This window comes from Watersipora subatra, chromosome 6, assembly GCF_963576615.1.
Source record: "Watersipora subatra chromosome 6, tzWatSuba1.1, whole genome shotgun sequence".
In the NCBI taxonomy this organism is placed as follows: domain Eukaryota; kingdom Metazoa; phylum Bryozoa; class Gymnolaemata; order Cheilostomatida; family Watersiporidae; genus Watersipora; species Watersipora subatra.
The window spans coordinates 38,027,667-38,045,120 of NC_088713.1; positions in this window are offsets into that span (position 1 = coordinate 38,027,667).

A 17,454-nucleotide genomic window follows, 5' to 3' on the forward strand; every position below is an offset into this window, starting at 1 on the left:
CACCTGACAGCAAAGCTAACACTTACCATAGATACAGGCAATAGAGCAGAGCAGACTCATTTTGTTTTGCTATATGACAGGTAACAGTCGTGCGGATACAGACAGTGGAGCAGAGTTTAGCAGATTAGTCTCGTTTCGCTATACTAAAACTAAAGATGACAATCAGATTTAACCACAATTGTATGGACTTTCATGCATCAGTGGTTTGACTGTAATACAATGACAATTAATGAATAAGCAAGCACTTGGGAGAATAATGGAAGACAAAATACAGTTGAAGTGCTTCAGTTAAACATATTCATGAAATGATAAGCATTGACAAACACTGAAGCTTTTGCATCCAACATAATCAAACAAATCCGGACACTACCCATGACAAGCTACCAGAGAAGGACATAGTAGTTTGCATGAAAAGACAACCGCAAGGGAAAGACCGTAATGACAAACCACTTGCCAAAATATTGCAGGGCAAATGGCTGTCTAAGCACTAGATTCTAAAGTAATAATGAAATAATGTGCACAGACAAAGGTTTAAGCTTTGGAGCCCAAATACAAAGGATCCCCATGCCAAACAGCCAGCCACAAATGCCATGACTTGTTTAGGAAGTCAACCACAAAAAAGGTTTATGCCTGACAAAACAAAAAAATAAAGTGTTGACAGTTTTTAAAATAAAGTCAAGTAAACACCTCTCGCCATCATAGTTATGCTTGGTTAAGCACAGAAAATTCAATTTTATTGTTGCCAGTGATTTTCAAATATCTGACAGCCTAAAATGGGTATCAATGGGTGCGCGGACAATCTCAATATTTTTCATATTTATATATGATTTGTTTTTGGCTATCCAATTAGTAGGAAAGGTATCATGAAAAAGCAGTTGTGTTTTCTCAGTCATATATAGTTACAAGACAGTGTTTAACCAAGAATAAGTAATTTATTAAATATGTAGTTGTACACTAATCACTCTCTGAGTCCATCATACGACCCTGTTGGACTAGAAGAAGCACAGGTTATCACAGGGCTTGGAGAAAACCTGCAAGGACCGAATCTGTTACCATCCGGCTGTGAGCACCAAAGTAACTGACTAACAATGTGGAAAGTGCAGTTATGTTCATGTTTTGGTAAATTGGTTCCGGGGTAAAGTAATACCGACAGACTTTTTGTAAATTGAAATTTTCTATCATTCTTGCCAAGATATAACATGGTGTCACAAAATACTTGTTTGTAAGTATTTCTTGAAGTATCTTGGCAAAAAGTTTCCCTTAATTTGTTAGCATTAATGAATCTGCAGACAATCGACAGCTTTCTGATGTGTTGGATCAAATTAAAGAATATAACAAATTTTTTCTTATAAAGTATTGGAAGAAATGGCACTACCTAGAATATTAAACTGCTTAGATTACACTGATAAGTATACCAATTCAGCAAGCATGTATTTAAACTGAACCTGTTTTTGAAATCCTTACACACCTATCGAAAATACTATAACGCTTACACAATAAATGCAATGAAGATAGAGCAAAGTTATCAGTGGTAAGCCACAATTTAAGTGCAGTAAGACAATCTATTTTTAGTACCAATAGTTCCATTTGTTAGCTATCTGGCCACAGCATCAACTGCTACGAATTTTTCAGACCTATCAAAATAATTATTTGTAGAATATTCCAATAATGAGAGTTGTAATTGCTCGCCATATATAAACCAACTGTATAAGTTTTGTCCAATTATGTACCCTCTACCAATTCGTGGTAAAAGCCTTTTTATTTAATTAATGTCAATCTAAAATTCCTCTGTGATGATCAACACAAACTGATTTTGAGACCCACATGCATACCACAATTTAGCCACAATGCCACAATGACTAAACCTAAGATTTAATATCAGTTAGTTATCGATATAAGTTAGCAGAACACAATGTTTTAGCATTTTCATGCACACAACAGAAGCGAAAAAAAAGAAAAGATTAATGGTCTGTTCTATGACAAAGTACTAAAAAGCAAATTAACGTTTCCATGAAGTTCAGTTTTAAACTAGAGTTATTGCTTGGGTAGAAGTGACATGCGCTGATGAGTATTTTATAATTTTAGTTACCACCACGGATATTTTATACTTGATTAAAATTATTACAGTACCAAATTGTGTCTCACATTCCCAAATAAAACTATAACTGCCTTTTACATGCAAAAAATACTGCTTATGTAAGGAAGCAAAACCAAACTCAACATGTTTGGTTGTTACGAGTCATTGCAAATTTCAGGTCAACATGACCGTTTTTGTAAACTGACAGAAGTTACAGCAAAATATATTGCATACCAATTTGCACCATTTTCACAAAACATTATTTACCGCAAGAAAAGCTTTAATACTAAACCATACAATCAGATGAGCTTCATTTGTCTATTTTTATTGTTTTTTTGCTTACATGTCATTTGGCAGCAAATGCCTCATAATTCTTTTAGCAGCCACATTTTGGCCTGTTTATATTTGAGCAAATACCTCTGTTTCTGTCGGCTGTTGAATCAGGTCATAATTTGAGTTAACTGGTTGTGAACATACCGTAAATTTCTAATTGAATGCCATCTCTATTTGACCACTACTCTCATTTGAGCGCAAATATTTTGGTTTGAAAACAATAATATTGTTTATGCATGTAATATAAATATTATTTATTTATGTCTTTACTTCATGAATATATATTTGTAGAATCTGACACACAATTGTCTAACTTATAAATTTGCTGATTGATAGCGATTCATTTATTAACATCCTTGTGATTATCTTACCACGGCTTACAATGGATCGATGCAATTTTACTTCCAAAGAATGTCAGTTGTGTCCAAGACTAGCGTCCAGAGATTTTTATCCATATTAGCAGTAGCATAACTATCAGAATGGTAACATTAATAGCCATGTTAGGATCCCAGATAATAACAAACGTCTGTTAAATTCAAGTAGCGGATATAACTGATTTGATAACATATATAACATCGAGGAGTGCAATTGCTGAACAAATACGATATATCATAAGTCCTTATAAGTAACACTTCTTCTATCCAGCAGGTGCATTAATATCATTTGTTACAACTGCTCTATTTTTGTTATCTTTCTTTGGGTTCTTCTGAAACAAAACTTTATTCCAACTAGATGTAAATTAAACTTCTAATAGGCAACAAGAAAATAGTAGCGTATCTTATCTCCAATTTTATAGTTTTCTGAAATTTGCTAGAGACAGAGTACTGGCTAATGCCAATCACAGCTTCAACAATAATTCTACTCACAACAAATCGCAAATTCTTAGCAAGAGTTTGTCTTTATTCCAGCCTCCAGCACCACCTGATACTGTTACTAATAATCATACTGATTTTATAACAATTTATCTATTCATGGCTAGAACTATTTTGAGATAGAATCAAGCCTGATTTAAAGTTCCTTTTTTTGTAATCAATTCAGCCTCTCTCTGTGAGCTTAAACTGACTTACAATCAATTGCAACTGTAAGAAAGCAACATTAATGATAATAAACAGGTATGCAGCGAACACTACAATGCTTCAAATTTTTCTTCATATGGCCTTTTATAACGCTCTATTTTTTATTTAAACAAAACAAAAACGTAATATAGAATAATGACAATACAGAGTAAGGTGTGTGCAGAAACATTGATTTTTTTCCTCAGAGTTCACTTCAAAACATGAACCACATCTTTAAAATGATCATACATGTAATTAAAATGATCATAAAATTATTAATTAAATAAAGCTCTTTTGAAAAGGGAAGGTTAGATAAGCATTTTATTTGAGTGACCTTCTAGCTAATCAATAAGAAAACTAAAGACTAGCTCATTATTGTTAATAAATCAAACCTGATAAAGTACTAAACACCACATTCCGGCAGCAAAACGTCATGGTGGTGCCTATTTATGTTTATGTTATTACGTACTAACTAAGGCCCTCCATCAGTGTGAAGATTTCTAAGTATAAGTAAATACATTTTCTATCACTAAAGTTATAGTCACATTATAGCTACAAGTCACTTTTGAAAACTGACTATGCTCGCGGTCAGCTAATATTTCTGTAATGTGCTATAAACAACATATTCACCAGTCAACTTAGCAAATGTAAAGGTCTTGGCATATGTTAACACCTTGTTGATGCAGACACCCGTAAAATTGTCTTCACTCCGTTGTTTAAATGTAAAGTAACAAATCAATCAGAAATTCAATTGTTTGTCACTAGCAACGATAATTAAATTTTTTTTTAAATCGAAATCAATGACTCATGGGTTAGCTTTGTAAAAGAAGATTAAAAGTTTTTGTAATAGTATTGCATAGTAACAAACTCTGATTATCTTTGACAGTAATGTGTCATGCATAAGTATTGACACTCATGGTTTAGCGGAACGGCTATCCAATCCAATTAGGAGCCAATACGTAGCAGAAGATAGCTTCTATGCGTTCATCTCTAGACTATAGCAAAAAGATTGAGTATGTCACATGAACAAGAGTTGCGTGGTTTGAGCTTGTTTTAATTGCTGTATACATGTAGAATACTCTTTATTCTATGCTGGTTTTAAATTTTGCGTTTTTTTGTCAATTTAATTTATTGTAAACTGGCAATGTCAAAGCGGTTTTCAGAAACTATCAAACTCATGAAAAACCGTCTTTTCTACTATGTTTTCATGACATTCCAAGTAGTCATGGAATTTCCCCAAGAGCTTTTTTATAGCAATGAGCAGAATCTCGGAAAAATAAGCTTCACTAATTTCTCACAGCCAATAAAGTTTTTGTAAATATTAAATTTAGAATAACAACACAAATGGAGCAGAATACACACTCCAGAATGTATCTAGATTTTAAAAACTAAAACGAAAGAGCTGGAGAGACTGTTAAAACCTTTACAATCAGAAGTGTGAGTAATCTTTTCAAACTTCATGGGCTTTCCTGAAAAGTGGTCCGCTTGCACTATGCCTGTTCAGTGTTTGTACACCGTTTTTTTTAGAATGCTGGCTAGAAACCAATCAATAGTTCTTAGCTTCAAACGGCTTCTATAAAATAAGCCTCTAAAAGTGATTAGACGGAGAGAGATAGCCAGAGAAACCAAGCTGGTGAAATTATTTAACCCTTTTTACTACGAGGAGATAAGACCATTTGGTTGACTACTACTACTACACTAATATGTTTTAAGGACCACTTTTATTGCCATCATTTTGATGAGATATACATTGTATACTTTAAAAAATTGAAATATTTTCCTTCATTCATTTTATGCCCAAGGCTTGCTATTGCTAAATATACATTATATTAAAGCACATGATAGGTTAATGTATGGCTGATACGAAAAAGACTACTATATGCAAGATTAAATAAAAAATCCAAATGGACCCCGAGAGAAGCTTTCTACTGCTAATAGAAAAATGGCTAGCACCCATACCACAGAAGTACAACCATTTGTGCCGAAGTGAGGCAATGCCACTACTGAACTGAGATATAAGTCTAGGGGAGACCGCGGCAATGGACAAGTTGAGCATTACCCTTTTCTACCAACCATGTGCTTTGTTATTTACACTTGTGACATAATTGATGACCATGAACATTACATCCAAGTATTTACAAACTCAAGGTGAAAAACAGAGAAATAAGCCGCTTATTCATAATATTGTAACTTTAGTTCAATTTTTTTTGTAATTTTCATGTGCACCATACTTTCCCAACAGGTCAAATTGAGCCAGTCTGTGACTGCTACACAGTTACATCTTGTTTAATAGAATGCTTCTAAAGTGATAGTATATTTTTGTGTGATTCCACATGTAGTTTTAATAGTTTCTCAACACCTGAGAAGATCCATGTGGGGCAAGTAGATCATTGTCGATTTTGGGAAAGTTAAGCATGCTCAACTTACCTCGATATGTTCATACAATTTATACTGGGTGCTTTACCATGTATTACAATCCTCCACAATGAATGCATTCTACATATTACATGTACTAGGGCAGGTGGCTCTCTGATCGTGTATACATGTACATTTATACAGTTTGTGCATGTTCCTTATATTTGTGTTACATTATATTTCATATTTCAGGCAGGATTTTTTCATCACGATGGTCAGATTTTATCAAAGGAAAACAAATTCAAGTGCAGGTATTGAAAGGTTGGATGCTGTGTATGCAGATGTCATAAATAACAAGATGAAAGCAAATGCTGAAACGCAACAGTGTGGTGTGGGTCGAGTGGCACTTACGCGGCATATAGCAACAAAAAGGCAAGATAGTAATCTTAGGGTAGGCTATGGTAATGTCTCAGAACAAGTTTGTTCTCAAAAGTTGGAAATTGAATTAGCCAATCATATAATAACTTTGGCAGATAGATTTTATGAATTGTCTACTGTGAAATGTCAAAAAATCGCTTACAAATTTGATGCTGTGAATGGTTTGAAAAATTCTGCATTTTAGGCAAAAAATCGTATAGCCGGCTATGACTGGTATTTCTCATTCAAGGAAGGCCAGCACTTATCCTTTTGTACTCCTGAGGCCACGTTAGCTGCTCGAGCATCAGCATTTAACTAAGCAACCGCTGAAGACATTTTTAATACTCCAAAAAGGTTTTGGAAAACTACAATTTTTTACCGAGCAGAATGTACAATACAGAGGTAATTGGATGTTCAATGGTTCAAAACTCCAAACGAATTGGTGCAAGGAAAAAAAGAAGCAGGTAGGAAGCATAACTCCGCCAGAATGAGGTAAATTTTTCTGTAGTATGCCCTATTATTGCCACAGGAAATTACAATAATCCCCTTCTAATACTTCTTTGAGTCATAATGCAGCCTCATTTCCTGAATGATGCCCCTGTCAGCAAACTGTTACAGTAGTTGGATGAATGAGGAGAGTTTTAACTGTGATTATTTTGAGCACCTTATTCAGAATACTATGTGTAGTTCAAAGGATCCAACACTTCTGATCCTGAACATTCACAGCTTAGATGTCAGCATTGATGGTATGAAAAAAGCAAAATGTGCAGGTTTGGTTATATTGAGCATACCTCATCATACTTCCCATTTTATCCAGCCATTTGACCTTGCAAGGTTTGAACCATGTATAGCTCATTTTAACACATCCGTTGATGACTGGATTAGGCCTAATGTTGTGGAACCTGTTCGAATTGTAAAAATTGCTGAGTTTGTCAACTTAGCTGTTTTAAAGGGTCTAACATTGAAAAAACATGATTCATACATACATCTATATTTGGGATATCAGGTATGTACTCCTGAGTAGTCATGTGTTTATTGAATCAGATTTTGTAGCAGCTAATGTTACATATCGTCCTATGACAAAGTCACTGGAAAATTCAAACGCATCGCCTTTGGATGTTCTACCTCAGCTACCTTGCAATGATGTTACACGGTACACACCACCTGCTGTATTATTGCCATTTCCAAAGCACCACCTCATAAAGCAAAAACAAAAAATCCAAGATGTGATAAAAACCTAATATTGATTGACACCCCGACCAAAAATACGATTGCCGCAGAGAAGCTCAACAAAGCCTCAGTATGATCTGACAAGCTTGAACTGAACAAAAAAAGTCAAAGCCTATCAATGACAGTAGTGAAAACAAATCAGTCTCTCCTGAATTAAGAGCTGTAGATGAAATATGTGAATTAAGTATTCACAAACCTTTGAAGTGAAAGTTGGCAATTATGTAATGGCTAGTGTATTAGGAAATATATCAAGAAAATATGTTGCTATGGTTACTACAGTTCATGAGGACAATAAGGAAGTCTGCTTAAATTATCTGATTGGAACTGGAGAGAGCTCACCTACTCGAACATCCCTCTGCCATCCAGGCAAAGACCATTAGGATAATTGGACTATACAAATACCTTGAAAGTGTTGCTAGAGCCTATCCTTGACCAGCAAGGAAAAGTTTATTTCAGTTATGCATTGGACTTTAACTAATATTTGTATCCATTTATACTTTTATCTATTTAAGTTGATCCCATTTTAACTTTTCCTTGTCAATTTGAATCCTAAATAAAAGTTTCAGCACTCATAGCATGTTTACTATCATTTTATGCTCAACTTGTCCCGACCATGTTCAACTTGCCCCGACCATGTTCAACTTGTCTCGACCATGCTCAACTTGCCCCGACCATGTTCAACATGCCCCGATATTTTCTTTTGGTATTTTCAACTTTTATAAATAACTTTATTGGTCCGACTAAAAACAATACCACCCATTAAAAAATTGTGGTAGGTCGCCTCTATGCGGTGGGAGTCAATTTGATTGTACTATACACAAATGAATCATAGCCATTTTAATTTTTGCCTGCTCAACACTTTGCCGGTCTCCCCTACAATTATTCAGGATAAGGCATTTTGTTTAAAAAATTCAAATAGCATATCTAACGGATCACACAGAAATTTGCAGTTTTGAATTGGACAGTTGATTAACATAGTGACAATTTTTTTTGCCTAGCGAAAGGGATTACTTTGTTGGCTTAAAAAGAATATTTTTACGTGACAAATTTAGTGAGGAATATTATCATACACGAAATTATGTAGAACCACACAAAAACACCATTTCATTTTACAAGTTTCATTTTATTTATTTTTTTAACATAAATTAGTAATCTAAACATTTTTTAATATACATTAAATTATTAAAATAGTTAATTTAATTATAGTTTGTTATTTTTATTCAATTTTCCTCCCGTGGCAGTAATGCTTGATTAAAATCCTTAAAAACGTTAATCATATTTAAACAAACATCTAGCAGCACAGTAAAAAAATTAGAATTTTTCTTTTGTAGTTTCAGCTGTAACCGCATAAAAATAAAAAGGAAAACTTCTCATCACTGAGGCAAAATGATGACTTTTTATGAAATTTTTGTAGCCCTGACATAGACTAAAAAAAGAATTAATCATATTAAAACTATTCTAGCAAATCAATCTGGGCTTATTTTCATCACAAGGTGATTCAAATTATGATACGATTCAACAGTTGACAGAGTCAAAGGTACTCATCGGAATATATACAGACCAAAAAGCAAATGCAAAAAGCATTATGAGGCACTTGATGCCAAAGGACTTGCAAGCAGAAAAATCACTGAAAATAGAGAAAGAACGTTTAGCCGAGCATACACTAGATGGCGAGCAGTTTATATCTCACCTAGTTTTAAAACCTATAAACACCTGTTTTGTTATTTTGGGTAAAATATGAGGTTCTTGCGGTTGACTTGTTGTACAAGTTACTGTATTTGTGTCTGTTTGAATGCCATTGTCTGCATTTAGGTTCCAAATCTTTAACCTTTTTCCATGCAAATGGTTTCATTAATATTTTGCGCTGAAGTTCTTAGACAGCCCTTTGTCTTGCGTTGATTTGAAAGGTGATTTCACATTGCCCTTTGTTACCTTGCAATAGATTTCTTACGCAAGTTACTAAATCTTTTTTTAGTAGATTGACATGGGCAGTGCTTTGCTACTTTTAGTGCAAAGGCTTCAGCGTTTGTCAATGTGCATCCTTTTTATGAATATGTTTAGCAGAAGCACTCCAACCACTTCCAACCACTCATGCATGAAAGTCTATACAATAAGGGTTAAAACTACCTCCCATGTTTAGTTGTAGTACAGCAACACAAGATGAATCTGCTATGCTCTGCTTTGTTGTCTGTATCCACGGTAAGTGTTAGTTTTATCATAGCAGCACAAAATGAATAAGCTATGTTTTGCTCCATTGTCAGTACCTGTGATAAGTGTTAGATTTTCTGCTGATAATTTCATAATAATAATGTCTGCACTAGTGGGGTACATGTTTTGTCTAAAGAAATTTTCATTAACGGCATATTTCAGTCCAAGTTTTATGTTTAGTTCCTGAAACAACTTTGGCTTGAAAACTGATATGTTTCACTGAGGTTCAAAAGAAACTGCTTGTTAATGACGAAAGTAGCCATAAGATATGAGCAATGCTGCAAAAGCATTCCAAACAAGCACCAACATTAAGAACATTGTGTTGGGGGCCAGTCCAATGATGTGCTAAAAATATTGTCCCATACATAAGTTTCGTAATGATGACTTTAGTTGGCAACTTCGCTTATAACATGGGTATACAAACCTTGTTTCAGTTGTCTTGTGCATAGCTTGTTTTCCACATTTTATGTTTAATCATTACCAAGTAATGATTATTAAGATTATTATTACAAATATTATTAACAACCGCTGTTCACATTTTAGACCACTGAAAACTATTAACTTTGAAACGGTTTTCTTGCAAGTAGGACAGTCCTTTATTGTCTATTTGAGCATTTGTCTTCTAAATATGGTACGTGTATTGTTAATATGAACTATTAATTAGCAGGAGCCCAAGACCTATCAACTTGAGAAGGCATACTAAAGAAGAAAGTTTGCTCCTAATCTAGCAAAGTACCTTTCCTCCAATATTAAGGTAAGTACATTAAATTACAAATTAAAGTGATTGAGAGCTTGATAGAGTTTAGTTACCTTTAATAAAGTGGTTGGAAATTGGGAAGATACTCGGGGAAAATGTGAAAAACTTATAATGAAGGCCTATGCATTCGTGCTTTCAAAAGTTGAGAATTTCTGCTATTCCCATAATTCAAAGTTGTTGCTACTAACCAAAACCTGGCATGTTTAATTTATCTTTAGTTTATTTTACTTGAGGTCTATGCTTTGGCAAAAACAAAATTGAAAATATATTGGGAAATTATGTTTAGACATTTTTAATTCAGTTATTTTGAAGAAGATTTATTTGCTGCACTTGACAAAGTAAGGTGGTTAAACAGACGAGTATAGTATTTGCTTGCTGTATAATGAAAACTAACTAATTCTTCTGAATACAGCATATTTTAATCAACTCTTTTTGTTGATGGTAAAATTTTCATAGTCTAGAGCCATTAAAAACTTTTCTATTGTCTGGTCATTCTAAAGTTTTCACTTCGTTGTGGTTGCCTTGTTGGTAGGATATCATTTGCTATTTAACCAATGGTACTTTTTAAAATTGTTACACCTGACTACTCTCATTTCTTTCATGTTGTCAGGAGTAGAAGACGTATCGGTCTTGGAAGGTGAACTAAAGAAGTTTTACTCCTAATATAGCAAAGTACTTGTCATCATTGATTAAAGTAAGTATATTGTATACTAAAGTGAATGAAAGCGACTATTTGAATACTTGATAGACCTGTGATAAATTGAATGACGCTCACAGACCCTCATGGAACTCATAAAATATAGATGCTGTTCTTGTGTCACATTTTGTGTATTTCATATCTACTTTTGCTAATTATACTGTGACACATCAACTTTATGGCTGTAGGCAAAAACCAATTGCTACAGATATATGCATCACACAAGGCTCTCAAAAGTCAATTTGTAAAGTGTCTACAGAAGTAAAAAAAGTCCTTCACATGTTGACCATACGGTTAGTAATATAACTGTACTGTATTTATCTTTTACCGTATAAAATGTGAGTGACCAAGATTCTTCTTCATTTGTGTATGTGTATAAAGAGTGTGATAGTATTGTTAGGTTCAGTCTGATACACACTGCACAACTATAAGCCTTATCAAATTGGTTATGATCATATTTTTGAGAAATTTAACTGGGAAATTTGTACTTGACTGTTGATAAGTATGGAAAACTGACAAACATGTTTTTTAGATCTACGAGAGGGGTTTTCACTGAGTTATTCAGCATTTTATTCAGCTGAAGTTATTTGAATTTTGATGATGCTAACATGAAAACTGCATTGTTTCATATTTTTAGGAAGTCAGTTTAAACTGTAGATGTACCCACCAAGCTCAAGCAGTACCTATGGACAACATCAGTAAGTATTGCTTCATTTTAGTACTGTTTTATGTTGCTCCTGATAGAATTAAATTGTGAAAATTTTCAGAAGATCCTAAGTTTCGCTGATACGCAATAGAATGACTTGAACTCATTTGCTAGTAACAGCGAACGGTTTTTTTCAGAGAGTGAGATAATTACAAAAGTCAAAAAAAGGCAAAATTTACAAAACCTTATTAAAAATAGGGTTTGGCATATAGCGTTACATAACTTTCTCAGTTAAGAAAATATATATTAAGCGGAAGGTTAATGCACATGATTATGCAAATTTGTAGCAAGCGGCAAGAAAAATGTATGTCTGAGTTTACTTGATAAGTTAAAGTTTTCAAGTAGAATACAAGTAGAAAGGAATTGGAAAAAAACAAAAACTTATCATGTACCTTTTACAATAGAAAAAATGATATTTTATTTTGTTCTTTATATTTTTTGGTCACCCAAAAAACTAATTTATTGCACCTTTAATCACTATAATTTATTTACTGTTTATCCTATACAGACGTAACTGTGTAGAAGTAGGTGCATTAGTTTGACTCTGTAACACTGTGAGTGAGAACATTAAAATGTTTAATATCGTTTATATCGACTGAACTATGCCGCTCTACCTGTCTAGATACTGTTACTTCCCCAAAAATGTTTGACCAATAGCCTAGACTTAGCTTTTTCAACAACGATGTGACAAAAGTGTGTGACTAGCAAATCATGTGCATCATCTTTCCTAAATATTTTTATCTCTTTTAAGTATTTTTTGCGTAAATTTGAGTGTGGTAAAATCAACAGATCCATGATTTCACTCTGAACAAATTTTATTACAAGGTAATGATAAGTAATTGTTACTAACAAGATTTATGTTAACTATACAAAAAAGATTACCCACATTGGATGCCTATTAATAATATGCATATAATGAAAATTACGTTGTTCAGAACGTAGCTGCTAATTCCGGCTTTAAAATAAAAGCTCTGCAAGCCACAATGCAGGCTAATAACTCCCCAAAAATGTTTTATTGATTTAAATTTTAGAGACTTTATTATTAGCTTTCTTAAACAGAGCTAATTCAAATTGCTTCGAATTTTTTAGAATAACTTGACAATTCTTTCTCTTTTTTTCAAGCAAGTCTGAAGTTCTTTTTATTGGTTTGCTCATTCTATGGATGTTCAGTACAACACTATGGTAACTTATTCAGAACTTTTTACTGTACCAAAACATTGGTGTTTTCATGCACACAACACAAAGTATAGCATGGCCTTTTTACAATTGATTAGTATTTCTACACTTGTTCATGTTTTTTTAGTTTCATTTTTAATTTTTTCGGAAATTATAAAACAACAAATCAGTTTTGTTATTAAACAAGACTGCCAATATCCTACTGTACATATACTGGCAATCACCGAAGTTGCTTTTACACTTTTGTGAAAATGTAGTTGATTCCACTCAGTCTTACCATATGGCTGGTACTTTATTGATTTCAATTTAAATCCTACTCACTGACAGTCAGCAAAACAAGCTTGGAAGGAGCGGACATTAAAGGTTTCTAATAAATTGGAATACACCGGTGTTCAGGAACCAGATGTTGTTTCTGAAAATTATTCAGTTTGCTCAAGCAATAAGGCCTCACAAGAACCTTGATTACTGGCTACGTTTAGTAGCACCATTGAAACACATATTTGTTCATTCTAATCAGACAATCTTATAATTGTGGGTTAAACACCTAGCAACTGTGATATGTTAAAGCCTAATTATATTGCAAGTGTTAAAGAGCTGTCATAAATGATATATTGAACTGAAAGAAATACTGATGAGTAACCTATTACTACCATAATATAGTACGGCAATTTAAAACTAAACTAGTAACAGAAAGATTAGCTGTGAACAGCAGTGCTTTCTGACTGCATCCTAACAATGTTTTGTTTAAACTCTATAAACGTAGGTCAAGTGAAAATATATGTGATTCAGAAAAACTTTCCACAAATAGCTTGTCGTTTTTGTCAACTCATGTTCATGAAGTTGTGTGAATCATCCATTTAGCCTTTTTGTAACTGTTTAAGTATGGTTGCTTACCGTTACAGGCAACATCAATTTGATCAAACACTTGTGAAACTATATGACCTAGTAATCCCGAAGGTATTGGTAGCTGATGCTATTAAAATGATTTGAAATACTATGACAAGAAATTGCATTCCATGATACTAAATGCTTGGGTTGAGCACGGCTCTCATATTGATGCCACAACCAGAAGGACAGTTTAATATATTAAAACATTACATATGAGGGCTTAAAGCCTGGTGTTTGCATAAAACTGCATGAGTAGTAATTACATGATAAAACTCTTACGTACAGCTGCTGAAAAAAGTAAGAATAAAATAGTTTCTATATTAGCAGCAATGCATTAAGGACCATTTTAGGATAACCTTTACGCATTCCATGTATTTTGAAAAGGATACTCATCATTTCGCAATGTTTTAAACAACATTCAACCTTTGCATTCAACGCCGATGACTGACGCCAGGAGTCGGGTTTCAGTTTATTTGTAATAATCCGACAAGCCAGGCACTGAATCTTACAGTTATGAAGAGATCAGGCTTCAATGCCCTCATATTCAGGGCATTATGTCACTTAACCCTCTTCTACTTGAGAGGTTTTTGTAAAGGTTGTCCATCTTCAAATCATGAGCTTTAGGAATTTGGTCATATTATGTTTCAAAGATGCTGGGTTATCATCGGTTGAATGTCTCTGTCTTGTTTTGTCGTCTCCTGATTTATTAAATGACCAGACAAAATTATTCTTGTCGAACATGAACACGATTACTTTTCTTTGATTGGTTGTTCAACTGCATAAGTCATCCTTCACGCATAACAAATCTTAAACTTTTGGATGGATAAACGCCTCGCAAAAACTACTGAAAATTGTGCAACTTTTCTTTGAATATGCAGTAAAATCTAAATAATATGAACATACGTAGGTCAAACCGAAAATTATTTTTGTATTAGAAGATATTTTGAACATAAATAATTATTTGCATATATACCACTTCAACAAAAGCTATGACGATGTACAATTGTCTAATTATAAATTGCTTAAAAGCATTCCTTTTAGCAGGGTAGAACTCCACAGCATAGCAAACGACAGTAGCATCGTCATTGTCTGAGCTACCATAACAATCATTTTTCTTTGTATATTCAAAGACTTCAGAGTTTACATCAGTACCATCATCTGAGTTATTATCAAACCAATCAGACAAAAGATCACTAACAATCACTGGATCTTATAAATTTATATTTTTTAATTTTGAACTTCGAGTGGCATGTTGACTGGTTTTTCCAGTTTCCATTTTTTTCAAAAGAGCCACTTGCGAGTTTCTGGCACAAGGCAACACATCTCAAATAATTGTTTCATATGGCATTTCAATGACTAATATTTTGACGGTATTGTTTGAAACTTACTAGCATTTATATCCCTTGTTTAATGTTGCTAGGCGACAGCCTTTTTAATATCTACCGAAAGCGACACAATAGTCGTTTCCCCATGGAACCGATGAACAACAGTTTGGTCGTTTTTTCCAGCCAAAGGGTTAATGCATCATTAATCAACTATAATAGATTTACTTTTTATCATGTACAGATGTAACGGATCACAAAAAGTAGCATTAGCTTGATTGTGTAACACTAAGAGTGGGAACAATGAAATGTTTAGTATTGTATATATCTACTGAAAATTGCCACTCTTCATGCCTGAATATTGTTACTTCCCTAAAACAGTTGACAACCCGGGTAGAGTAACTGTTAGCTTTTCAAACAAAAATGTGACAAAATTGTGTAACTACTTAATCATTTGCATCATTTTTCCTAAATATTTTTCATCTCTCCTAAATATCTTTTGCTTAAAGTTGAGTGTGATAAAATCAACAGATCCATAACTAGAAGCTGAAATAATTTTATTACATCTTTATGCTAAATATTCTTTACGAACAAAATTTATGTAAACTAGACTTAAAAGATAAAGTATGCTACATGCCTATATAATAAGCATAGTAAAAAGTCAGTTTTATGAAATGGAGCTAAGCGTTTTGGCTGTAAGGTAATCACGATGCTAGCCCTGTTTCAGGTTAACCCGAAAACGCAGGTTTAAACAAACTAGCAAAACAAAATCTTATCATGGGCAATTTTACACATGAACTTGAAATAAATTCTCATCACTTTTCTTAAAGTTTGTTATTAATAGAGTTACTTTTCTTTAAATGTATTGCCATTTCATTATAAATCAGAATATTTTACTTTAGTTCTTTTTGCTGCTTTCTCATTTTTTCCTTATTTACAATCAGCAAAACACTCTTAAAAGGGTTAGACATGAAAAGTTCCTAATTAATTGCAATACACGAGCGTTCATGATTTAGATGATGCTTTACTGGTATTGTTCAGCTTGATTACTGGCTGCATTTAGCAGCACCAACGAAACACATATTAGTTTATTCTGATCAGACAATCTTATAATTGTGAGTTAAACACCTAGCAACTTTGATATGTTAAAGACTAAATATATTGTAATTGTTAAAGAGCTGTCATAAACAATATATTAAACTGATAGAAATATTGATGAGTCACCTACTACTACCATAATATATTACGGCAATTTAAAACTAAACTAGTAACAGAAAGAATAACTGTGAACAACAGTGCTTTCTGACTGCATCCTAACAATTTTTTGTTTAAACTCTATAAACGTAGGTCAAGTGAAGATATATGTAACTCAAAAAGACCTTCTACAAATAGGTCGTCATTTCTTGTCACCTCATGTTCATAAAGTTGCGTCAGTCATCCAATTAGCTTTTTATAATTGTTTAATTTTGGGTGCTTACCGTTACAGGCAATATCAATTTTATCAAATAGTTGTGAAACTATATGACCTAGTAATCCTGAAGGTATTGGTAGCTGATGATATTAAACTAGCTAGAATTACTATGACAAGAACATGCATTCAATGATACAACATGCTTGGGTTGAGCACGGTTTTCATATTTATGTCAAAACCTATAGGACAGTTTAATATATCAAAACATTATACATGAGGGTTTAAAGCCTGGTGTTTGCATAAAACTGCATTAGTAGATATTACACGATCAAACTCCTTAGGACTGCTGCTCGAAAAGTATGAATAAAATGTTTTCTATCTTAGCAACAATGCATTAATGACCATTTAAAGATAACTTTTACGCATTCCATGCATTTTGAAAAGGAGCTTCATCATTTCGCAATGTTTTACACAACATTCAATTTTTGCATTCAACGCCAGCGAATGGCGCCAAGAGTCGGGTTTCAGTTTATTTGAAATAATCCGACATGCCAGGCACTGAATCTTATAGTTATGAAGAGATCAGGCTTCAATACCTTAAATTCTAAAGCATTGTGTCATTCAAACCTCTTCCACTTGAGAAGTTTTTGTAATGGTTATCCATCTTCAAATCATGAGCTTTAGGAATTTGGTCGTCTTATGTTTCAAAGATGCTGGATTTTACTCGGTTGAATGTCTCTGCCTTGTTTTGTCGACTCCTGATTTATTAAATGATTACACAAAATTATTGTTGTTGAACATGAACATTATTACTTTTCTTTG